The following is a 25,114-nucleotide window of genomic DNA, read 5'->3' as shown; positions in this document are numbered from 1 at the left end:
GTACATTTGAAAAAAGAATTCCACTTCTTGCACGGTGTCTGTTTTTCTTTGTGTCCTGCAGAGCATGTGTGGGAAGAGAAGAAAGAAAATATATTGCTTTACTGTACACATGCAAGAATAATTTTTCTTTGATCACATTTTCTCACACATAGAGGCATGACATTTGGGGAGTGATCTGGAAAAGCCGGATTCTGAATACTCACTGTCTTTCTGGTAGGCTTCTGTCTTAATTACCCTCTTTTCAAACTAGTACACCAGGCAGAAGCAGCTTCAGTGTTGTGGATGGCAGTTCTCACAAGCAACAAGCATGGCTAGTGGAAGTTCAAGTTGCTGAGCTGTGCTATTTTAGCGGGAATGGAGCAGAACAGCTAGGGAATAGAGAAATTAGGGCATGCTACAGTACTGGATAATTAATGTTGGTGAGACAGAAGCAGAGATGGCAGTCTGAGCTGCTCGGCTTTGTCTGTCTACAGGAGACTTTAAAAGTGGCCACCATTGGCATTTTCAGTGCATCTGCTGAAAAGTGTCATCCTTTCCGTGTTCACCCTTTCCCAAAAAATGTGCTACTCAGAACAGCAATAAGGACGGGTTGATGGGGGATAGGGTTGGCACCACACTTTCACGTTCTCCCAGATCTCAGCTGCCTCACCTGGCCCAAAGGGTAGGGCTGACCCTGGTAGAAGATGGGATTTTATATGGTAGGAGGAAAGAAAGATTACAGGAAAGGGAGATTTCCATCAAAATTGAGGTAATGTGGCTTGTTGTGTGCCTTCAAATTGTTTCTGACTTATGGTTCTGACTTATCATGGGGTTTTCTTGGCAGCTTTCTTCAGAAGGTGTTTGCCATTGCTATGCTCTGAGCCTGAGCGTGTGTGACTTGGCCAGCGTCACCCAGTGGGTTACAGGGCCAAGCTGGGAATCAAACCCTGATCTCTAGAGTCGTGGTCCAACACTCAAACCATTAAGCCATTCTGTTTCCCATCACCATCTATGCATCTGAGAAATGGACAGTGAAGAAAGCTGATAAAAAGAAAATCGACTCATTTGAGATGTGGTTCTGGAGAAGATCAAGCCTGAACTCTCCCTGGAAGCCAAGATGACCAAACTGAGATTGTCGTACTTTGGCTGCATCATGAGAAGGCACAAATCATTAGAAAAGCAATAACACTAAGAAAGGTAGAAGATAGTAGAAAGAGAGGAGGACTGCATGCCAGACTCAATCAGGGAGACCACTGGCCTGAGCCTGCAGGACCTGAGCAGAGCATTAGAGGACAGGGGGTCTTGGAGATGTCTCATCCATGGGGTTGCCATGAGTCGAGGTCAGTTTGAGAAAAGTTAACAACGCCAGCAAACTGGAGATGGATGCTGAGGATACTGTGGACAGCCAAAAAGACAAATAAATGGGTCCTAGAACAGATCAAGTCTGAAATTTCTCTGGAAGCCAAGATGACGAAACTGAGATTGTCATACTTAATATCATGAGAAGGCAGGACTCACTAGAAAATATGATAATGCTAGGAAAGGTAGAAGGTAGTTGAAAGAGAGGCGGACCACCGATCAAACAGATTGATTCAATGGGGCCTGAGTCTGCAGGATCTGAGCAATGGAGGACAGGGGGTCTTGCAGGTGACTCACCATCCACAGGATTGTCATGAGTGGAGGCTGATTGGAGGGCAGCTAACAACAACAACAACAAACAACAGTATACATATCCCACTCACTTCCATGCCAGCATTCTCTGAAGATGCCAGCCACAGCTGCTGGCAAAACGTCTTCTAGAACATGGCCACATAGCCCCCAACCCCCACAAAAAACTATGGATGCTGGCCGTGAAAGCCTTCACATTCACAAACAGCAAACCTGGCAGTTAAAGCAGTCTCAAACAGCATTCAAGCTGCAGTGCAGATGCAGCCTAGCTAGTCCAGCCCATGCTGCAGCCCAGCTCCTTCTCCTGAGCAGTTTTGTTTTCCAGTTCCTCAGCTCTCCCTCCCATCCCTCCCAGCGTGACCACAAGGGAGGACAAGGCACCACAAAACATAGGACATTCATTAAAAATGGAGGGCATTACAAAATAAAAACTCAACACACTAAATGCCTCCTTCGTAGTCCTGCTGAGAATGGAGGACATTTGAGAATTCCTCCTGGACAGAAGGCTGAAATGTAGGACAGGTCCTGGAAAACCACAGAGTGTCCACAAGTCAAGATCTACTTGAAGGCTGCTAAGAGAGGATGCCCAGATATCCTAACTGCAAAAGAGGACAAAGCACCACAAAAGTAGGACATCCAAGGAAAATGTAGGACATGACAAAAGAAAGGCTTGAAAAACACTCATACAAATATAAATGTGGGCCTCTTAGTGATGCTCAAATTGCTGGACATTTTGAAACATCCTGGTGACATTCCAGTGAGTCCTGCCTCCTCATGACACAACTAAAGTCTGCCAATGCCATGAGAGGTCCTGGAAATAGAGGCCCTCTGGTCACCCTGAGGACAACAACAAGGCCCTGCAAAATGTAGGATGCGCAACAAAAATGGAGGGCATGATCAAACAGAAACTTCAAAACACTCATGTAATTGTAAAACCATGCTTCTAAGGCCCAAAACACATTGCAGAAATAATCCATTTTGAGACCCCTATCTCAATGCTAGGGGATTATGGGAATTGTAGTTTTGTGAGACGTTGAGCCTGAGTTTTTTGTGGGTTTTTCTGACTATGAGGCCATGTTCTAGAAGAGTTTCTTCCTGATGTTTTGCCAGCGGATATGGCTGACATCTTCAGAGATTGCTGACATGGAAGAGAGTGGGGTAGATACACACACACACACACACACACTATAGGTATATATACTGTTGGTTGAGAAAATGCTGGCATGGGAGTGAGTAGGACACGCGCGCGCACACGCACACACGCACACACACACACACACACATATATATATATACTATTGGTTGAGAGAATGTGATTCAGAGCCTTCTCTGTCAGAGAGAGCCCGGGCGCCACAATAAAACCCCAATTCCCAGGATTCCCTAGCCCTGAACCAGGGCAGTTAAAGTGGTCTCAAAGTGGGTTATTCCTGCAGTGTGTTTTGCGGAGGACGCATTGGCTGAAAATGTAGGGCACCTTGGAGAGCCCTCCTCAGTCCTCACCTCTCTGGGGCTCCTGGCCCCGCCCCCTTTGCGAACCTTCGCAACCCGAACGCTCCAGGCCCCTCCCCCGGAGGCATTGTGACATCACCGGGACGGATACAATGAAGCGCCCGGGGGCGCTTAGCAACAGCCCTCGGGCGACGTGGGGGGGGCCGGAGAGCGAGGGGGCGTGGCTTGGGCGCCAGTGCCAACTGTTGCCCTGCTGCTGCTGCTGCAAGGAAGAGAGAGGCAGAGAGCGGAGGAGGAGGAGGAGGAGGAGGAGGAGGAGGAGGAGGCGCCTTCCCTTCCCTTGCCTTCCTTCTCCCAGCGGCGGAGGAGCCTCGCTGTCCATCCAGGTAGTAAGGGGACCTCCAAGGAAGGAAGGACAGGGCACTGGGGAGGGCTTTGGCCTGGAGCAGGGGCTGCCCCCGGGCGTCCTCCTTTTCCCGGACGCGCCCTACATTTCAGCCCCCTCTCCAGGAGGACCCTCCAAAGTGTCCTCCATTTTTGAGCCTGGTTTTATACTTAGAGTGCTTTTGAGCTTCATCTTTGTTTGTTTTGTGGTCATGCCCTACATATTTTATTTGCCTTCCTTTCCTCGTCTGTCCTCCATTTTTGGAACATGGCTAAGAAGCATGCTTTTCTAGTTGTTACGTGTCCTACATGTCTTCCCTTTTGAGAGCATGGGTCGTGAGTGCTTTGAGCATCCTATTTTGGCCATGCCCTACATTTCTTCTTCGTCCATGCCCTTCATTTTGAACTAAGAAGCATGGGTTTTGCATTTCTGCATTAGGCTTTGGAGCTTTCTATTGAGTCCTGTCCTCTACTTTTCTTGAACGACCTCCCTTTTGAGGTGCCTTGTCCTCCTTTTCCAGGATATCCCCTCCACTTTCAACCTTCTGCCCAGGAGGGAGTTCAAAAGGTCCTCCATTTTGAGCAGGGCTTAAGAAGCATGGTGTTTCTAGGAGTGCTTTGAGCTTTCGATTTCCCTTTCCTTTCCTTCTTTTAACGTTCTCCATTTGGGGGGGGCATCTTTTTTTTTTGAAGGGGGGAGAAATAGGAAGAGGGCGACCTGGTGTCCTAAGCCCAAAGGAGGAAAAAGGCACCGCGGAATGGAGGACGTGCGAGCAACTATGGAGGATAGGGCCAAAGGAAAGCTAGCAGCACTCCTAGAAGTGGAAATCCATTGCTTTCTTAGTCCTGTTTCAAAGGGAGGACCTGCTGGAATTCCTCCTGGAGAGGGAAAGTTCAAATGGAGGACCGGTCCGGAAAAAGGAGGACGCCTGCCCCTCCCCGGATGGGAGGGAATGACTGTCCTTGTGAGGACCCCCTCCCTTAAAAAAGCGTTGCCTCCCCTTCTTCCCCTTTTGGCCTTTTGGGGGGGGTCAAAGGGTAGCAGAAGAGAAGAGGGGGATCTCTTTGTTAGGGCTGGCACGTGTCCCCAGGACTCCCCTCCTGCCTTTGCAGCCCCCTCCAAGCAGATTAGACACTGAAATCCCTCCAGATTTCACTTGGATGTTATTTGTAGTGGCTGGTTTGGGAGAAGAAAGGAAAAGAGGGGCTGAGGGACTGTGGGGGCTGCTTTCCCAGGTTGCTTTTGCAGGGAGAAGGGGTTTCTGTTGTGTAGTAGTTGGGGATCTGCATCCACACTGGAGAACTAACTCAGCTTCAGACCACTTGAACTGCCCCTCGCTCCATGAATTCTGAGAATGGTTGTTGGTTGTGGAACCAGAGGTCCCATAGCATGCTTAAGCCCACTCTGAGCAATCTGCTCAGCCTTCTTAATTTGGTGCATAATGTCCTCTTCCATCCTTTTCTCTCTCTGGTCTTTTGGGTGCCTGTGAATAGTGGCAGTGCATTGGTGTCAGTCCAAGGTAAATGATCTTAAAGGCTCTCCTCTCCGGTCTATTCTGTCCAGATCTTGGCGAGAAAAGTGGAATTGGGACAGGACGGAGTCCAGGTGACTGAATGATAATGATCAGGATGACAGGGCAGTATGTCTCCTTTTTTACTCTTCTGTCCTGTATGCATGCACATATGCACCCACCAGCATAACCCGCCATTGCAGGATGCTTGCAGAGTTTCTGGCCAAGGGTAAAGATCTGTGCTGGCTGATGTTTGCTTGGAGAAAGCTATCCTGGGTTCCTGCTTTTGGGGACTTGGGGGAAATCCAAACTGTGTCAGACAGTGTGTGGGCAGAGAGGTTGGGAACAGCAGGAGATGTACCAGCATCTCCTTGTGACATTTCAAACCCTTCTGCAAGGGAGGTTGGTGACATTGTATGTTCAGCAGCCTGAAGAATGAATGGGTGTTTCTACTTTACATTCTGGGAGATAAGCCTGACAGTCTCTAGAGAAAATCTCATATTCTGTGAAACAGCTCTGTGGTCGTTCGTATCCGTAGCCATGATATACATCTTACCACAGTGCCTATGAGAGCCAGCATAAGGAAGTGGTTTGAGCTAGAAACGATGACTCTGGAGACCAGGGTTCAAATCCAAGCTCTGCCATGGAAACCCACTGGGTGACCTTGCGCAAGTCATACACTCTTAGCCTCAGTGGATGGCAATGACAACCACTCTCTTTATAAATAAATGTTAATAATAATAATAATAATAATAATAATAATAATAATAATAATAATATTTGCCAAGAAAACATTGTGATGGGTTTTCCTTAGGGTCACCATAAGTCGGAAGTGACTTGAAGACAAACAGCAACAACACCTATACAGTGTTTAGTCTAACAATGGCATTCAGTGCTTTAGGATGCAGCTATGACTGGGAACTTGGGTGGCATTAAATGGGGATTAGATGAATTTGAAGAGAAGGAGGCCCTCTGGCTGCTAGTCACAAGGTCCCTATAGAGTATATATGTCTCCTGAATACCATTTGCTGCAGAATGTAAATAGAAGAAGGGTCCTGTTTCCCTCAAATTGTGCTGGTGAATGTCATATAGGCTGGCTTTCCTGGGACTAAACAGGTTTTTGGTCTGATCTTCTAACAGGGCTCTTCCTAGTTTTTTGTTTTTTTTAAAGTTTCTGTTTCTTACAGCAGCTCTTCTGAGGTTGGCTAAGGGAAAATCAATCAATGGGGATTTCTGGCTGAGCACTAGTCATGCAATTCTAGGTTTCTGAAAAGGTTCAGTGCCTTTATGGGTCAGTAAGGGGTGCTTGTAGTTGGCCACTTCTTTGAATAATGAAACTTCTGGGTCTAGAAATGTGTGACTAATGCAGGGGAACAGATTGTTGCTGCATGATCATGGAATCATATAGAGTTGGAAGAGACCACAAGAACCATCCAGTCCAACAATCATGCATGATAGCTAAGTTAGACCAAGTCCAAGTCATGTATGTCACATGTGGTTTGCCATGCTTATTCCAAGCACACTGATCGGAAGTGTTGCATTTCAACACAATTTGCATTTGGTTATACACTTTGTTCTGTGTTTTGAAGTGGTATTTGCATGGCTATTACTCCAGAAGACAGGGTGTCTCTAGAGCTGTGTGTTTCTACTTCCAGTTTTTACCAGCAGAACAAGATTTTTCAAAATCTGGTCTGTTTGTAGTTTAGCAGCTATATAGTTACACCATACAAAGAGAAGAGTTGCCCTTTACTATTAAGAGCCTTAGTCAAAGGGAACCCCTTGTTTCTTAGAAAGTTTGAAGAGGCTGTCATACTAGGCTGGGCCAGTTGGTGCACTGCTGGCTGGGCAGACTTAGTCAGTCTCTGCTGTGCGGCAAAATGTATTGGCTCCTGTTTTCTGATCTATTACCTGCTGTATCATTTGCTAGAGCTGCTGACAGTGAAGGATTTGGGATTCTTCTGAGGGTGTCAGCCCTGAAGTGATGTCAACTTGTCAGCTATAGCAGAAAATGGTTTGGCACAGAGTGGTGGGTTTTGCTTTGTGTTTTAGGGTATGCCAGAGTTTTGCTGAAGCAGTGGTTGTCATCAGGGCAGGAATCTAGGACCCTGAACAGCAGAACAAGCAAGCAAGCCCTCTCACAGTCAGCACACACACACAACCAGCTGGCTTAAGTGATGGCATGCAGATTGCAGTGCCTGAGAAATTATTCTTCAGAAGAATTAATGCAGTGATGTGCTGAATCCGTCCATAACTGAACACAGTGATAGATGGTTGCAGCATGGCATTTAATGCATTCTTTTGAAAAGTTCCTCCTTACAAAGATAACTCTGCCATCATCATATTGGGAGAGGGCCTTTCCACATCACAGGAGTTTATCAGACTCAAGTTTTGGACCCTGCAATTGTGCTAAGGAAATGTAAAGAACGTTGTGAAATGACTGTTTCGCGCAATGTCTTACCACATTGCTTGCTTTTCCGTCATTCCCCCATAACTTTATGTTAGCGCTACAATTGCGCGAAAGTTGCGATTTGTGTGATGCGAAACCATGCATAGCGGAACTGTCTACTACACCAACGCCTTCCATTTCTGTCGAGCATTTCGCATCAAAATCCTTATGCATGACCTTTGGAGGCTTTGGTGGCATCATGACCTTTGTGCTTCCGGGGGATCGAGGGGGTTCCCCCCCATCTTTAGGGTCCTATTTAGTGGAGGGGAGGGGGAGAAGGAAAGAGCCAAATGAAAAAGGGGAATCTGGATGCAAAGAGTGACATAAGCCAAAAGGGGAAATCAGGGTGGCTTTTGGTGGGGGGGGGGAGTGGAGAAAGTGATGGAGGAGGATGAGGAGGAGGAAGGAGCCATGGGAAGAAGGGAGCCACGGAGGGCATCCTATAATGGAGCAGGAGGAGGAGGATGAAGGACCTAGGGCAGCTCAGAGGGAGGTGAAGGTCGGAAGGAAGGAAGAGGAGGAGGAGGATTGCCCAGGGAAATGGGACTGTGGAGAGAAGCTGGGGATGTGGGGAAATGGATGCAGCAGGAGCAGCCTCTTTTGACAATTTATGCACATGATTTTTGGGGTGCTTGGTTTCTTCTTGCTCCTGGAACTTAAGTGCCATTATTATTGTTGTTGTTATTATTATTATTGTTTGTGTTATATGCGGGTGCTACAGTCAGAATGCCTGCGCTGCATTTCCATTTTATTCCCAACTGATTCCATGGGTCAGTTGGAACTGACAGGTCACTCTGTCTCAGCCTCAGTGGAAGGCAATGGCAAAGTGTAAGCAGGAGGAAAGGGGGCAGTTCAGGGCAGGTCAAAGGCAGGGCATGAACAGAGCTCCCATCAGGCACTATCCTCCCTTTCTAAATAAACTATTTTTGGCAAAATGAACGCATGTTTTGTTGTGTTTTTTCATGAGGAATATATATATATATATTTGCCCTTTGCAACAGTATCCCTTTGCTGGAAGTCAGCTAATGAAAGGGAACAATGAAAGGGCACTTTTTTTCCTTGGAGAATCCATGCTAAAATGTGAATGTAACATTCGAATGTTACGTTTGTTGCTGTTGTCAATTAGGCAATTGGCAAAACGATACATGCTTTTGCAAGGAATTCAGGGATAGCTCTGAAGTGCTTTTAAAGTCATAAAAGAATGCATGACAATCGCATCCTTTTCTAGCATTTACGAGGTGATGAATTTATTATTATTATTATTATTATTATTATTATTATTATTATTATTAGTGTAAGAGGCATTCTGGGGTAGCAAGGAGTGGAGGATACAGGATGCATTAACTTGCATTTTGGGGTTGAAAATGGGGCCAATGGCAGATCATAAGAGGTGTGTTTGACAAAATGCGCACGCTTTGGGGCATTTTGTGCCTGGCTCTTTAACAAAAAGGAGGGGAGAAGGGTTAGGGTTAGAAGGGGCTGGACTGGATGGCCCTTTGGGGTCCCTTCCATTTCTAGGGTCCTATTTATTCCTTCAGAGAAGAAGAAGGGGCTGGACTGGATGACCCTTTGGGGTATCTCCCATCTCTGTGATCCTATGTATTCCCTCAGGACATAAGAAGGGGCTGGACTGGATGACCCTTTGGGGTCCCTTGCATAGATTAGATTAGATGTACCTATAGGTACAGACCCCACTCCCCTCACATATACATATACATATAGAACACACACACACACACACACACCCCTTCCCATGAAGGATGCATTGATGATACCATGAGGAAATCTCCTCAATGCTCCCCCCCGTGGAGGCAGCCATGATGGGACCAGGGTCGAGAGGGCAGGTTGTTTCCCTCATTTACCAGCAGCTTGTCCCTGTCCTCGGTACTCACTGATTGGAGCTGATCCAGAATAACTCATCGATGGAGTACGCTGGACATCCGCCTAAGATTCTATTGCAACAGTGGCAATCTAAGTCGGCTCTTATCTGGAGATTTTATCTGCAAAAGAGTTGTTAAATGCGTCACGAGGGCCGTGTTGGGTTAAGCAGGGATTTGGGTGCAGGAGGTACCTGCGTCATTTCCCTCACCACCTTAAACAGCGCGGCTGGACGGGATCTGCAGAGCGCAATAAGTGCGAAAGAGAAAGCTCCTTTGCTGACGAATTGTCCTCCCGTATAGGTTAACAGAAAGTTCCTATGGCGAGTTCGGGTCAGATAGGAGTCGGTCTTCTTTCGCACCTACGCTCTAGTCGTTGTCCGACCGCTTTCATTCTCCTAAGCTCTGGTGTATACCATGGGCCTACGATTGAATGCAGATTGGAAGGGAACGCGTGGGAGCGATTGTGTTGATAGCCTGGTAAGATTGGTGGTCCAGGTAGCAACCAGAGCATCGACAGGGTCACACGGCAATTCCCAACCATTAACCCTCTTAAGGGCTCTGGCTGGAAATCCTATTGGTTTCATTAGGCTGCGAGGGCGGACCATTCGATGGGTCCACCACCCTGGTGGGGCAGGAGTATTGGCTCTCAGTGCCGTCGTGACCAGGGAATGATTGTTATGTGACCAGAATGATGCGGGAGTGTACTTACCTACAATCCGCCCACGGATATTCTTGTTCCATATCTAGAACCGCAGTGAGTGTATGAACACTTGCACAATGTGTGGGGCCAGGTTACCAGGGTTGGGATAGGCCATGTTTTGTCATGGTCTCCATGAATCGCCAGCCACGCTGTTAAGCTGGTCCGAGAGCGGATGGTGAGTCCCAAACTAAAAGTAGGGGGACTCCACCAGTAGCTCAGAGATGAGCGTTGTCAGCTCAGTCAGGGAGTCTGCTAGACAACGGGGGGTGGTCGGTAGACTAGGCAAAATCCCAGACTATCCCTGTCTTCAGGCTGATAGTTGCAGGGTTGTTTTCCTGAGGGCCTGTACATAGGAATTCATTTTAGTTACTTAGTAGTTTTAGGTTAGTAATCAGTGCAGGGAGATGATGTGTTCTGAGATGTGCTTTTGCTCTGCTGGTTGTTTACTTTTCCATGGTGCACTCTCGCCATGATCAGATATTCCACTATTATGTGGAGCTCCTGCATGAGAAAGGTATTTCCATTCACTCAGTGGAAGAAAGAGAGCCATGACCCTCCTTGTTGTACAATTTGAAGGAAAGTTTTCCCTATCCATTAAAGTCAATAGGAAGAGCCCAAGCCGTTGAAGGGAGTCTGTGTGAACAGTAAGGCATACTTCAGATTTAAAGATACTATATATATTCTTGAGATCCATAACCATGATGGAGGAAACGTAAAAATTTTTTCGTATTATGTGACATGTGAAGGGAAATGCATGGATCACGCTTTTCACTTGGTGTACCTTGTGGGGGGTTGCAGCCGAGGAACGGCTTCTGCTTTGTGTGTGTGTGGGTGTGTGTGTGTGTTGTGCCTTCAAGTTCCGATCAGCGTATGGGTCAACCCCATAATTTGCATTGGTTTTTCTAGGCAGGAATACTTAGAGGTGGTTCGCCCGTTCCTTCCGCTGATGTGAGCTTACCTGTAACCCTTGTATTCTTGGTGGTCTTTCCATCATATACTAACCAGAGCTGACCTTGCTTAGCTTTAAGATCAGATGACGTGGTCCCTTTAGTGTATTTAGGGTGGATATTTGCACCTAATTTGGTCTGGTGGTTGTGGCACACAGCGAATATGCACTGTCGGCAGCTGTCAATAAGAAGACCATTTTATCCATGTTTCATGCTTTTCCTTTTATTGAAATTGAATGAATTGTAAAATGCAGTCGGAAGAACCCTAGACAAATGTCAAAAAGGAGTTGCAAGGTTCGGATAGTAATGTTTAAGTGTCACTGCTGGGGCAAATTGACGGGAGAGCATCTCAGAAGAATGGTGGGGATGAAATCTAACAAAGAGAAGAAAGTGGTGGCGAATCAGGATGCCTAGATGGTGATGGGCAATGAAACGAGGAGCTCTTGTCCTACACAGTTATAAGCAAGCATGTTATTCCAACTGTAATGGGTTTGTGGCTGTATCCGGAAGTAGCGGGGCAAAGGTAGTTTGGAGGCACGGACTAGAGAAACGCTCCTAGTTGGTTCCGGGCTCCTCCTAATTTCCCCCTTTGTCCTCAGCTTGTCAATTGGTACAAAATGATTTTCCAAGTGCAAAAGTGGCAGGGAGGGAGAAAGGAGGAGGGGGGGGGCGATCTGGCCCTGCCTAGTAGTACAGCAGGCAAAAAGAAACTGCTGCAGCCCTCTAACTTGTAGTAAGTCTTCCTCACTGATAACTTGTGCTATCTCTACTACCACACACTGTGTTTCTTGGGCTCTTGGACACAGGTTTTTCAGCTGTGGAACGGTGCAGGATAAGCATTTAAACATAGGCGTTGGGTGATATATGAAAATCCTGACAATGATTAACATTCTGAGTTTGGCACATTATAGGAATATAAGGCCGGGGACAGACCACACCGAAAGGGAGGCATGCGGGCACGCTACTGTTCCTCCAGAGAGAAAGCGGCAGCCGCCAACCACATGGCTTCCCTTGGAAGGAAAAAGAAACCCGGGAAAAAGCGGGTTCCTGTTCCATCCGCAGGGCGGACGGTAAACGAGTGTGACACACCGTGACATGTGGACAACAATGCATCACTTACGTCAACAATGGCGGCGCCTGGTGTAGCATGGGGGTGGCTGCCATTGTAATGCCGCCCGTATGTAGTAGGCTTAGGAACCGTGTGGGTTGCTGCAGCTGGGGGTAAATAACCCTAAGATCTACACACCGGTACACAGAAACAAAAGTTGTTGGCAAGTATGTACCGCTTGTGGGCAAAACACTGTTGGAATATCAGTCTGCTGTCAGAAAGAGATGAGGTGTTCAATCTGTCTGGTAAGCTAGAGTTTTGCTTAGTGTAATTTGTAAACTGGTTTTATTTTTTGGTTGTTTTTGTTGACAGTGGTAGTGTAACATCTCCATAGTAGAGACTTGGCATTGCTTTGTTGTTTTGGTCTTGTAAAAGAGAATTTTATTACCTTTAACAAAAACAATGATGTAAACAGGATGTGCTGAAATATGAGGAAAAATACATCTGCAATGCCTATGGCTTAATCAAATCCATGTCCGACATACCCATAGAGGGCATGATTCGATTTAAGAGTCATACATTTGTTATCAAACTTTTGGGGTGGGTGTTAATATACAACAAGACGCCTATAAAATGCCTAATATTGGCAATAAATCATAAACGATCCAGCCTAACATTCACTTCATGTATTAAACATGAGTTATATAGCACTCTAGCAGCCACCAGTAAAACATGTTTTCATCAAGGCCTTTTCTCATTAAACATTTATTACTTATTATGTTTGTGTGGGTACATGTTTTTGAGAAAGAGCTTTGTTCAGCATGTTTTAAAGATGCATACACGGACAGGTTCTGAAATAAGGTTGGATGATGAGAATATATGAGACAATTTCGAATTAAATCCAAGGGTAATTTGAAAAAGTTGCCTTTGTTAGACCCTTTTTATGTTGTGACAGACTTTTTTAAAATGTCATTGGCTAAACCATTACTTTAAAACGGTGTTTATGCTGTAAAAGTAAGGATGTACTCTTGATTAAGCCCAAGGGTCCATATAGGGTTGGACCAAGATATTTTTTCTGCTTGAAGCAAGCAAAGCAGCTAATAGCCCGGCCCACTCGAAAAGTCAGGTGCAAACATCCTAATGATCTAGGGAGACGGCTGCCTCAACAAAGAACTGGTAATTTGCTGGCTTTTCAGCATACTCCACTGCTACTTAGGGAGCTGCCTTCACTTGTCGATGACAAGGTTGGCCATGGGTATAGAGGAGGAATGGGGAAAAAAAGGCGACATGGTTGCATGTGGCCGCTTAAAGCCCTAAGGGAAAGCCAAGAGCCCATCCAGCCCCCCAGACCTGAAAAAAGGTGTTTTTTAAGGTCAATTTTTCAGTGTGGTTTGTTTTTTGCCGCCAAATCAATAATAATTTTTAAAACCAAAGAGAAATGCAAGTGGTTTGGGTTCATCCAACTCCTGAAAACAGTTTTGAAAGATGGGGGGGGGGGGTAAGGGGGTGGCGCAAAACTGGCAAAAAGGTAGGTGAAAGTGATGTTATATCACTTTATTTTGATATGCCAAAAATGTGCTGGTGCATCCGGAGGGGTGGGCACATGGGGGGGATAGGCTTGGTGACCTTGTGCAGTTGCCCACTCTGGCAGAGAATGTGCTCTGTAAATCGTTTAAAGATCTCGACAGTAAGTTGAGTCACAAGGAGGAAGAATTTGGAAGTTCCTGATCTCTGTTTCTTGTTATACCGCTGATGCAAGTTGCAACCACTTGTTAGCTGGTCAGAAGTCTTATTTAACTAAGGATAACCTGAATTTACTATATAATTTTTAATTAATTTAAACAACCTTTGTTTCTCAGGCATGAGCAGACTCATAGCAGAGTTGCTGCAGTCGTGTAAATAATTAGTCAGGAATCGTCATATTCTTCTTCAAAATTTATTCATCATGTTCTATTCTTCTAAAGCCATTTCCCAATTAGTTGTCCAGTGTTTGGGCAAATGGGTATTTTGCATAATTACAAAGTGAATAAGTAAAAGCCAAATTTTAAAACTGCTGTCACAAAACAGGCACAGTTGTACTTTGTACTGTTTAATGATCCCTGAAGTGTGGTGGTTCTGTATGTATGTGAAGGTACCTGGTGTGTGTACTGAAGATTTTCTTCAGAACGATAGAATAAAGCCATACCATTGCCGTTTTGAATCCATTATGACTGGTTTTGTACATGGGAACGCCCCAGGTAGTGATAGCAAAGGAAAAAGCTTATGGTCAAAGTTAGACCTTGTTTTAATGTTTCATTGTCAGTTAATTTTTCGCCATCACTGCAGTAATTTACACAAATAATGGAAGAATTTGCATAATATAGAGTCCAGAATTTGCAAGACGTTACGCAGGAAGGAAGTTTGACTATGCCAGGCAATTTTGAAAGCAGAATCATTGTCAATGTGATAATATTGCAAGTGTGTGTGGCAACAGATATAACTTTTGTTGGTTATTTGAGAGATCAGGAGAGTTTTTTCTTACGCCAGAAGGCAAGATGGAAATATAACCTAGGAAAGTGTTCTTCAGTGTGAAAGTAACATAGAAGAGGTAGCAATGCCCCAGTTTAGTGGGAGAAGCCCATAGTTAATTAAAGTATTTCATTTATTTCTTCTGGTATATCGTGGTACCAGAAGTAATTCTTGAGTTTGTTGTTTGTATGACTTCAAGTTGTGTTTCTGGACTTACCCTAAGGCAAACCGTCCTGGGTTTTTCTTGGCAAACTCCTTCAGGGAGTGTAGATGTTGTACCATTGCCATCCGTGAGGCTTGAGAAAGTATGACTTGCCGCAGGGTCACCAGTGGATGGACGTGGCTAATTGGGATGTTTGGTTGCCAATGTCACAGTCCAACACGCAAACCATTACATCCAGTGGTAGGTGGTAAAAAATATTTTCAACGTATTTCTTTGAAAGTGGGTCACTTCAGTAAGAAAGCACAGAAAATCCAATGCCAGCCGCAGAGAATGGCAATGGCAAGCCCCTTTGAAAAAAAATTCCAAGAAACCCACGGTAGCTTTGCCTTAGAGTCGCCATAAGTCGAGAAATGACTTGAACACAAATGGAAAATCACGCAAAGTAAGATACAGTGAAGAGATACAAGCACAACATTCACACCTACTCGAGCACACAAAAATTCATAGGGTATATGGATACAAACCTTTAATGTTGCTTCCTTTTACTAGCATAATAACACCTCAGAGGGCTGTGTGGAGTAACCTTCCCAAGGAAACAGCATTGGCTAATAAGGTCCTATGTTGCCCATCATAACATACTAGTCACAGGAATCTAATGGGTGGTTGTTGTTCGTGATGCAGTGCGGGAAGTAATGAGTGCTTTCTTAATTCTGCGTTACGATTGCAACTGCGCAAAACATCTCCTTATGTAGGAAGACCACATGCTGAGAGTCAAACTCATCAATGCGCAGTGCATCCGGCAGGGAAATGTGCATTTGATTTTAGCAAGACTGTATTGTCCAAGTAAAGCATGCAGGAGTTCAACACTGCAATTTCTCCTTTGGCTTCCGCCACAACCCTGTGCAGATCGAAAGGGAATGTAATGGCATGTACATTTGAAAAAAGAATTCCACTTTTGCAACGGTGTCTGTTTTTCTTTGTGGCCTGCAGAGCAGGTGTGGGAATGAGAAGAAAAGAAAAGTAATTGCTTTACTGTAACATGCAAGAAAATTTTCTTGATCACATTTTCTCACACATAGGAGGCAGTGAAATTTGGGGAGTTGATCTGGAAAAGTCCGGAGGTTATGAATACTCACTGTCTTTCTGGTAGAGGCTGTTTTTGTTTAATTACCCTCTTTTCAACTAGTACACCAGGCAGAAGGCAGCTTCAGTGTTGTGGATGGTCAGTTCTCACAAGCACAAGCAGGGCTAGGGGAAGTTCAAGTTGTGAGCTGTGGTATTTTAAGGGGGAATGGAGCAGAACGACTAGGGAATAGAGAAATTAGTGGAATGCTACAGTACTGGATAATTAATGTTGGTGAGACAGAAGCAGAGAGGGCAGTCTGAGCTGTCTCGTTTGTCTGTCTACAGGAGACTTTTTTAAAGTAGCCACCATTGGCATTTTCAGTGGCATCGGCTGAAAAGTGTCAATCACTTTCGTGTTCACACCTTTCCCAAAAATGTGCTACTCAGAACAGCAATAAGGACGGTTGTGGGTGGGGGATAGGGTTGGCACCACACTTTCACGTTCTCCTCGAATTCAGTCTGCCTCACCTGGCCCAAGAGGAGTGGTGAACCCTGGTAAGAAGATGGGATGTTATATTGGTAGGGAGGAAGGAAGAAGATTACAGGAAAGGGAGATTTCCATCAAAATGAAGTAATGTGGCTTGTTGGGTGCCTTCAAAGTGTGTTGACTTATGGTCTGACGTATCAGATGGGTTTTCTTGGCAGGCTTTCTTCGAAGTGGTTTGCCATTGCGATGCTCTGAGCATGAGCGTGTGTGACTTGGCCACGTCACCCAGTGGGTACAGGGCCAAGCTGGGGATCAACCTGCTCTAGAGTCGGGGTCCACACTCAAACCATTAGGCATGCTGTGTCCCATCACCATCTATGCATCTGGAGAATGGACAGTGAAGAAAGGATAAAAAGAAATCGACGCAGTGAGATGTGGGTTGGAGAGATCAAGCCTGAACTCTCCTGGAAGCCAGATGACCAACTGGATTGTCGTATGTGGGCTGACATCATGAGGAGGCACAAATCATTAGAAAAGCAATAACACGAAGAAGGTAGAGATAGTAGAAAGTAGAGGAGGAAACTGCATGCCGACTCACAGGGAGGACACACTGGCTGAGCCTGAGGACCTGAGCAGAGCATTAGAGGACAGGGGGTCTTGGAGATGGTTCTATCCATGGGGTTGCATGAGTCGAGGTCAGTTTGGAAGAAAAGTTAACAACGCAGCAACTGGAGATGGGATGCTGAGGATACTGTGGAGCCAAAAGACAAATAAATGGGGTCCTGAAAAAGATCAAAGTCTGAAATTTCTGGAAGCCAAGATGCGAAACTGAGGATTGTCATACTTAATATCAATGAGAAGGCAGAGGACTCATAGAAAATGATATATGCGAGGAAAGGTAGAAGGTAGTTGAAAGAGAGGCGGACCAACGTCAAACAGATTGATTCAATGGGGGGGCCTGAGTCTGCAGGATCTGAGCATGGAGGACAGGAGTGGTCTTGAGGTGACTCACCATCCACAGGATTGTCTGAGTGGAGGCTTGAATTGGAGGGCAGCTACAACAACAACAACAAAAACAACAGTAATACATAAGCCCACTCACTTCCATGCCAGCCAAGTCTCTGAAGATGCAGACCACAGCTGGGTGCAAGACGTCTTCTAGAACATGGCCACATAGCCCCCAACACCACAAAAAACTATGGAATGCTGGCCGTGGAAAGCCTTCACATGAACAACAGAGAACCTGGCAGTTAAAAAGGCAGTTCAACAGCATTCAAGCTGCAGTGAGATGCGCCAGCTAGTCCAGCACCATTGCTGCAGCCAGCTCTTCTCCTGGGCAGTTTTGTTTTCCAGTGTCTCAGCGCGATCCTCCCATCCCTCCCGGTGACAAAGGGAGGACAAGGCACCACAAAACAATGAGAATTCATGAAAAATGGAGGGCATTACAAAAATAAAAACTCAAACACATAAATGCCTCGTCGTAGTCCCCTGCGGGAATGGAGGACATTTGAGATTCCTCCTGGACAGAAGGCTGAAATGTGGACGGGCATGGGAAAACCACAGAGTGTCCACAAGTCAAGATCTACTTGAGGCTGCTTAAGAGAGGAGGCCCAGATATCCTAAGGCAAAAGAGGGACAAGGCACCACAAAAGTAGGACATCCAAGGAAAAGGTAGGACATGGACAAAGAGAAGGCTTGAAAACACTATACAAATATAAATGGTGGCTCTTAGTGATGCTCAAATGGCTGGGGAACATTTTGAAACGGATCCTGGTGACATTCCAGTTGAGTCCTGCCTCCTCATGACACAACTAAAGTCTGCCAAGCCATGAGAGGGTCCGGAAAGAGAAGGCCCTCTGGTCACCCTGAGGACAACAACAAGGCCTGCAAATGTAGGATGCGCAACAAATGGAGGGCAGGATCAAACCAGAAACTTCAAAAAATCATGTAATTGAAACCATGCTTCGAAGGCCCAAAACACATTGCAGAAATAATCCATTTTGAGACCCTATCTCAATGCTAGGGGATTATGTGGAATTGTAGTTTGTGTAGAACGATGAGGCCTGAGTTTTTTGTGGGTGGTTTTTTTCTGACTATGAGGCCATGTTCTAGAAGAGTGTCTTCCTGAGGTTTGCCAGCGATAGGCTATGACATCTTCAGAGATTGCTGACATGGAAGAGAGTGGGGTAGATATAAGCACAACCACACACACAACACACAAACAACAGCTATAGGTATATATATGTTGGTTGAGAGAATGCTGGATGGGAGTGAGTAGGGACACGCGCGCGCCACACGCGCAACACACACACACACACACACACATATATATAATCTATTGGTTGAGAAGAAGGTGATTCAGAGCCTTCTCTGTCAGAGAGAGCCCGGGCGCCACAATAAAAACCCCAATTCCCAGGATTCCCCTAGCCCTGAACCAGGGCAGTTAAAGGGGGTCTCAGTGGGTTATTCCTGCAGTGTGTTTTTGCGGAGGGACGATGGTGCTGAAAAGGTAGGGCCCTTGGAGAGCCCGCCTCAGTCCTCACCTCTCGGTGGGGCTCCTGGGCCCCGCCCCTTGCGAACCTTCGCAACCGAACGCTCCAGGCCCATCCCCGGAGGCATTGTGCATCACCGGGACGGATACAATGAAGCGCCGGGGGGCGCTTAGCATACAGCCCTGGGCGACGTGGGGGGGCCGGAGAGCGAGGGGGCGTGGCTTGGGCGCAGTGCCAAGGTTGCCCTGCGCTGCTGCAAGGAAGAGAGAGGCAGAGAGCGGAGGAGGAGGAGGAGGAGGATGAGAGGCGCCTTCCCTTCCCTTGCCGTCTTCTCCAGCGGGGAGTGAGCCTCGCTGTCCTCAGGTAGTAAGGGGACCTCCAAGGGGAAGGAGGACAGGGCACTGGGGAGGGTTTGGCCTGGAGCAGGGGGACTGGCCCGGGGGCGTCCCTCCTTTTCCGGACGCGTCCCTACATTTCAGCCCCCTCTCCAGGAGGACCCTCCAAAGTGTCCTCCATTTTTGAGCTGGTTTATACTTAGAGTGTTTTGAGCTTCATCTTGGTTTGTTTTGTGTGTCAGGCCTACATATTTATTTGCTTCCTTTCCTCGTCTGTCCTCCAGGTTTGGAACATGGCTAAGTAAGATGAGGGGGGGGGGGGGGGGGTCGGATGGGGGGGGTTGGGGGGGGGTTACGTGTCTACATGTCTTTCCCTTTGAGAGCATGGGTCGGGAGTGCTTTGAGCATCCTAAATTTTGGGCATGCCCTATATTTCTTCTTTCGTCCATTGGCCCTTCATTTGAACGAAGAAGCATGGGTTTTTTGCATTTTTGGCATTAGGCTGTGGAGCTTTCTAATTGAGTCCTGTCCTCTACGTTTCTTGAACGACCTCCCTTGTTGAGGTGCTTGTCCTCGTTTCCAGGATATCCACTCACTTTCAAACTGCTGCCCAGGAGGGAGTTCAAAAGGTCCTCCTTTGAGCAGGGCTTAAGAAGCAATGGTGTTTCTAGGAGTGCTTTGAGCGTTCGATTTCCTTTCCTTTCGCCTTTTAACGTTCGCCATTTGGGGGGGTGAATCTTTTTTTGAAGGGGGGAGAAAAGTAGGAAGAGGGGCGGACCTGGTGTCCTAAAGCCCAAAAAGGAGAAAAGAGGCGACCGCGTGAATGGAGGAGTGCGAGCAACTATGGAGGGACAGGGCCAAAGGAAGCTAGCAAGCACTCCTAGAGAGTGGAATGGTCAGTGCTTTCTTAGTCCTTTTGGTTCCAAAGGGAGGACCTGTGGATTCCTCTGGAGAGGGAAAGTTCAAATGGAGGGACCGGTCCGGGGAAAAAGGGAGGACGCCTGCCCCTCCCGGATGGGAGGGATAACTGTCCTTGTGAGGAACCCCCCTCTTAAAAAAGCGTTGGCCATCCCCTTCTTCCCCTTTTGTGCTTGTGGGGGGGGTCAAAGGGTAGCAGAAGAGAGAGAGGGGGATCTCTTTGTTAGGGGCTGGCAGTGTCCCCGAGGACTCCTGCCTTGTGCAAGCCACCTCAAGCAGATTAGGGACACTGAAATCCCTCAGATTTCAGTGGATGGTATTTGTAGTAGGCTGGGTTTGGGAGAGAGAAGAGGAAAAGAGGGGCTGAGAGGACGTGGTGGGGGCGGCTTTCCCAGGTTGCTTTTGCAGGGAGAAGGGGTTTCTGTTGTGTAGATAGTTGGGGATCTGCAATCCACGCTGGAGAATAACTCATAGCTTCAGACCACTTGAACTGCCCCCGCTCCATGAAATTCTGAGAGGGTTGTTGGTTTTGTGTGAACAGAGGTCCTAGGCATGCTTAAGCCCACTCTGAGTCAATTGTCAGGCCTCTTAGTTGGTGCATATGTCCTCTTCCATCCTTTCTCTCTCTGGTCTTTTGGGTGCCTGTGTAGTGGGCAGGGGCATTGGTGTCGATCCAAGGTAAATTGATCTTAAGGCTCTCCTTCCGGGTCTATTCTGTTCCAGATTTGGGAGAGAAAAGTGAAATTGGGACAGGCGGAGTCAGGTGACTGAATGATGAATGATCAGGTATGACAGGGAGTTAATGTCTCCTTTTTTACTCTTTGTCCTGTAGATGCATGCATATGCACCCACAGCAGAACCCGCATTGCAGGATGCTTGCAAGAGTTTTTTCTGGCCAAGGGTAAAAGAGTGTGCTTGGCTTGATGTTTGCTTTGGAGAAAGCTATCCTGGGTTCATGCGTTTGGGGACTTGGGGGAAATCAAACTGTGTCAGACAGTGGTTGTGGCGAGAGAGGTGGTGAACAGCAGGAGGAATGTACAGAGCACTCCTTGTGACATTTCAAACCCTCGCAAGGGAGGTTTGGTGACATGGTATGTTCAGCAGCCTGAAGAATGAATGGGTGTTTTCTCTTTACATTCTGGGAGATAAGCATGACAGTCTCTGGAGAGAAAAGCCATATTGTGAAACAGCTCTGTGGTCGTTTCGTATCCGTGCCATGAGTACATCTTATACCACAGTGGCCTAGGAGAGCCAGGCATAAGGAAAGTGGTTGAGCTAGAACGATGTACTCTGGAGGACCAGGGTTCAAATCCAAGTTCGGGCCATGGAACCCACTGGGTGTACCTTGCGCAAGTATACACTTTTAGCCTCAGTGGATGGGCAATGGCAACCACTCTCTTTATAATAAAGGTTGTTAATAATAATAGTAATAATAATATAATAATAAGAATAATAATAATAATAAATAATAATAATAATAATAAGAATAAGAATATTTGCCAAGAAAACATTGTGATGGGTTTCTTAAGGGTCACCATAAGTCGGAAGTGACTTGTAGACAAACGACAAACAACACCTATACAGTGTTTTAGTTCTAACAATGGCATTCAGTGCGTTAGAGATGCAGCTTTGACTAGGGAATTGGGTGTGCATTAAATGGGGGATTAGAATGAATTTGAAGAGGAAGGAGGCCTTGGCTGCTAGGTCACAAGGTCCGATAGAGTATATATGTCGCCGAATACCATTTTGGCTGCAGAATGTAAATAGAAGAAGGGTCCTGGTTTCCTTCAAATTGTGCTGGTGAATGGGCATATAGGGCTGGCGTGCCTGGGCTAAACGGTTTTTTGGTCGATCTCTACAGGGCTCGTCCTAGTTTTTTTTGTTTTTTTTAAAGTTTTCTGTTTCTTAAGCAAGCTCTTCTGAGGTTGGCTAAGGGAAATCATCAATGGGGATTTTGGTGGCTGAGCACTAGTCATATGCATTCAAGAGGATTTTGAAAAGGTTCAGTGGCCTTTATGGGTCAGTAAGGGGTGCTTGTAGTTTGGCCACTTCTTTGAATAAGAAACTTCTGGGTCTAGAAATGTGTGACTAATGCAGGGGGTAGGGACAGATTGTTGCTGCAGGATCACATGGAATCAATATAGAGTTGGAAGAGACCACAAGAACCATCCAGTACCAAACATCATGGCATGATAGCTTAAGTTAGAACCAAGTCAAGTCGATGTATGTCACATGTGGTTTGCATGCTTATTCCAAGCACACGGAGCAGAAGTGTTTGAATTTACACAATTTTGCATTTGGTTGATACACGTTGGTCGTTTGTGTTTTGAAGTGGTATTTGCATGGCTATTACTCCAGAAGACAGGGTTGTCTCTAGAGCTGGAGGGGTTTCTACTTCCAGTTTTTACCAGCAGAACAAGATTTTTTCAAAATCGGGTTGTTTTGTAGTTTAGCAGCTTATTAGTGACCATCAAAGAGAAGAGTTGCCTTTAACTATTAAGAGCCTTAGTCAAAGGGAAACCCCTGTTTCTTAGAAAAGGTTGGAAGAGGTGTCAGACTAGGCTGGGGGCCAGTTGGTGCACTGCTGGCTGGGCAGACTTAGTCAAGTCTTGCTGTGCGGCAAAAGTATTGGCGCCTGTTTCGGATCTATTACTGCTGCATCATTTGCTAGAGGCTGCTGACAGTGAAGGATTTTGGATTCTTCTGAGGGTGTCAGCCTGAAGTGATTCAACGGTCAGCGTATGGCAGAAAATGGTTTGGCAAGAGTGGTGGGTTTTGCTTTGTGTTTTAGGGTATGCCAGAGTTTTGCTGAAGACAGTGGTTTGTCATCAGGGCAGGAAGCTAGGAACCCTGAACGCAGAACAAGCAAGCAAGCCCTCTCACAGTCAGCACAAACACACAACCAGCTGGCTTAAGTGAAGGCATGCAGGATTGCGGTGCATGAGAAATTATTCTTCAGAAGAATTATGCAGTGGATGTGTGATCCGTCCAAACTTGAACACAGTGATAGAAGGGTTGCAGCATGGATTAAGCATTCTTTTGAAAAGTTCCTCCTTACAAAGTAACTCTGGGCATCAATCAGAGGGGAGAGGCCTTTCCACATCACAGGAGTGTGATATCAGACTCAAGTTTTGGATCCTGCAATTGGTTGCTAAGGAAGTTAAGACGTTGTGAAATGAACTGTTTCGCGCAATGTCTTACACAATGTTGCTTTTGCTTTTTTCCGTCATTCCCCCTAACGTTTTAGGTTAGCGCTACAAAGTGCGTGAAAGTTGCGATTTGTGTGATGCGAAACCATGATGGTGGGAATGTCTATCTACACAACGCTTCCATGTCTGTCGAGGCATTTTCGCATCAAATCTTATGTCATGTACCTGTGATGCTTTGGTGGCATCATGCCTTTGTGCTTCCGGGTGGTGGATCGAGGGTGGTTCCCCCCCCATCTTTAGGGTCCGATTTAGTGGAGGGGAGGGGAGGGAGAAGGAAAGAGCGCAATGGAAAAGGGGAATTGGATGCAAAGAGTGACATAAGCCAAAAGGGGGGAAATCATTGAGGGTGGCTTTTGGTGGGGGGGGGGGAGTGGGAGAAAGTGATGGAGGGGATGAGGAGGAGGAAGGAGCCATGGGAAGAAGGGAAGACACGGGAGGCATCCTAGAAGGGAGCAGGAGGGAGAGGAAGGAGAAGGACCTAGGGCAGCGCAGAGGGAGGTGAGGTACGGAAGGAGGAAGAGGAGGAGGAGGATTGGGCCCGGGAAAGGGGTGTGGAGAGAGCGTGGGGAGTGTGGGAAAATGGTGCAGCAGGAGGCAGCGCCTCTTTGACAATTTATGCACATGTATTTTTTGGGGGTGCTTTGGTTCTGTTGCTCCGGGAACTTAAGGGCCATTATGTTATTGTTGGTTGTTATTATTATTGTTTGTGTTAATTATGCGGGTGTACAGGCAGAATGGCCTGCGCTGGCAATTTGCCATGTTATGCCCACGGATTCCATGGGTAAGTTGGAAATGACAGGGTCACGCTCTCGTCTCAGCCTCAGTGGAAGGCAATGGAGGCAAAGTGTAAAGAGGAGGAAAGAGGGGGCAAGTTCAGGGCAGGTCAAAGGCGAGGGCATGAACAGAGCTCCCATCAGGCACTTTCCTCCCTTTTTAAATAAATAAACTATTTTGGCAAAATGGAGCGCATGTTTTGTTGTGTTTTTTCCTGAGAATATATATATATATATATAATACACCACACACCACAACACCACACACACAACACACCACACACACAGTATCCCTTTGCTGGAAGTCAGCTAATGAAAGGGAAAGGGAACAATGAAAATGGCACTTTTTTCCTTGGAGAATCCCTGCTAAAATGCGAATGTTACAATCAAATGTACGTTTGTTGCTTTTGTCAATAGGCAATTGGCAAACGATACATGCTTTTGCAAGAAATGCAGGGATAGCTCCGAATTGCTTTTAAAGCATAAAAGAATGATGACAATGCATCCTTTCTGGCATTTACGAGGGGACGAATTTATTATATTTTATTATCATTATTTATTATTCTTATTATTATTATTATTATTATTATTACTACATGTGCAAGAGGCATTCTGGGGTGGCACTTACCAGCCTCCAGGTGTCCATGCAGGACAGAGGAATGGAGCTGGGATGGATGACCCCTAGGAGTCCTTGCATTTGCAGCTCCCAGGTGTCCATGCAGGACAGAGGAATGGGGCTGGGATGGATGACCCCTAGGGCCCCCTTGATTTGGCAGCTCCCAGGTGTCCATGCCGGACAGAGAATGGGGCTGGGAGGGGGGCACCACTAGGGGCCCCTGTCACTTACAGCCTCCTAGGTGTCCATGCAGGACAGAGGAATGGGGCTGGGATGGATCACCACTAGGGCCTCCTTGCATTGCAGCCTCCCAGGTGTCCAGCAGGACAGAGGAATGGGGCTGGGATGGCGATGGCCCCTGGGGGTTTCCTTACATTGGAAGCCTCCTAGGTGTTCATGCAAGACAGAGCCCCCCCCATCCCCGGGGGTTGTCTGGAAAAGGAAGGCACACCAGAAGGGACATGGGGTCAAAAGCAGCCCAGCCATCATGTGGAACATTTGCCATCAACAGTAACTTTGGGCGTTGCACTTGCGCG

General features: G+C 46.6%; 1 protein-coding gene across 4 annotated transcripts in view; it reads left to right on the top strand.

The window, feature by feature from the left end:
• RAB11FIP4 (RAB11 family interacting protein 4) overlaps positions 1 to 25,114 on the top strand; it is a 274,208-nt gene that overhangs the window by 185,326 nt on the left and 63,768 nt on the right. Inside the window, exon 1 of one of the 4 annotated variants that reach the window (XM_042453655.1) lies at positions 3,368 to 3,482. The exons of the other annotated variants lie outside the window; for them this stretch is intronic. The gene's annotated coding sequence lies outside the window, so the exon portion shown is untranslated. Of the gene's footprint in view, positions 1 to 3,367; positions 3,483 to 25,114 lie in introns of those variants that run through there. 4 annotated transcript variants of the gene reach the window in all.

The sequence above is a fragment of the Sceloporus undulatus genome, chromosome 2, assembly GCF_019175285.1.
Source record: "Sceloporus undulatus isolate JIND9_A2432 ecotype Alabama chromosome 2, SceUnd_v1.1, whole genome shotgun sequence".
Classification (NCBI taxonomy): domain Eukaryota; kingdom Metazoa; phylum Chordata; class Lepidosauria; order Squamata; family Phrynosomatidae; genus Sceloporus; species Sceloporus undulatus.
This window is presented reverse-complemented; position numbering and strand designations above follow the sequence as displayed.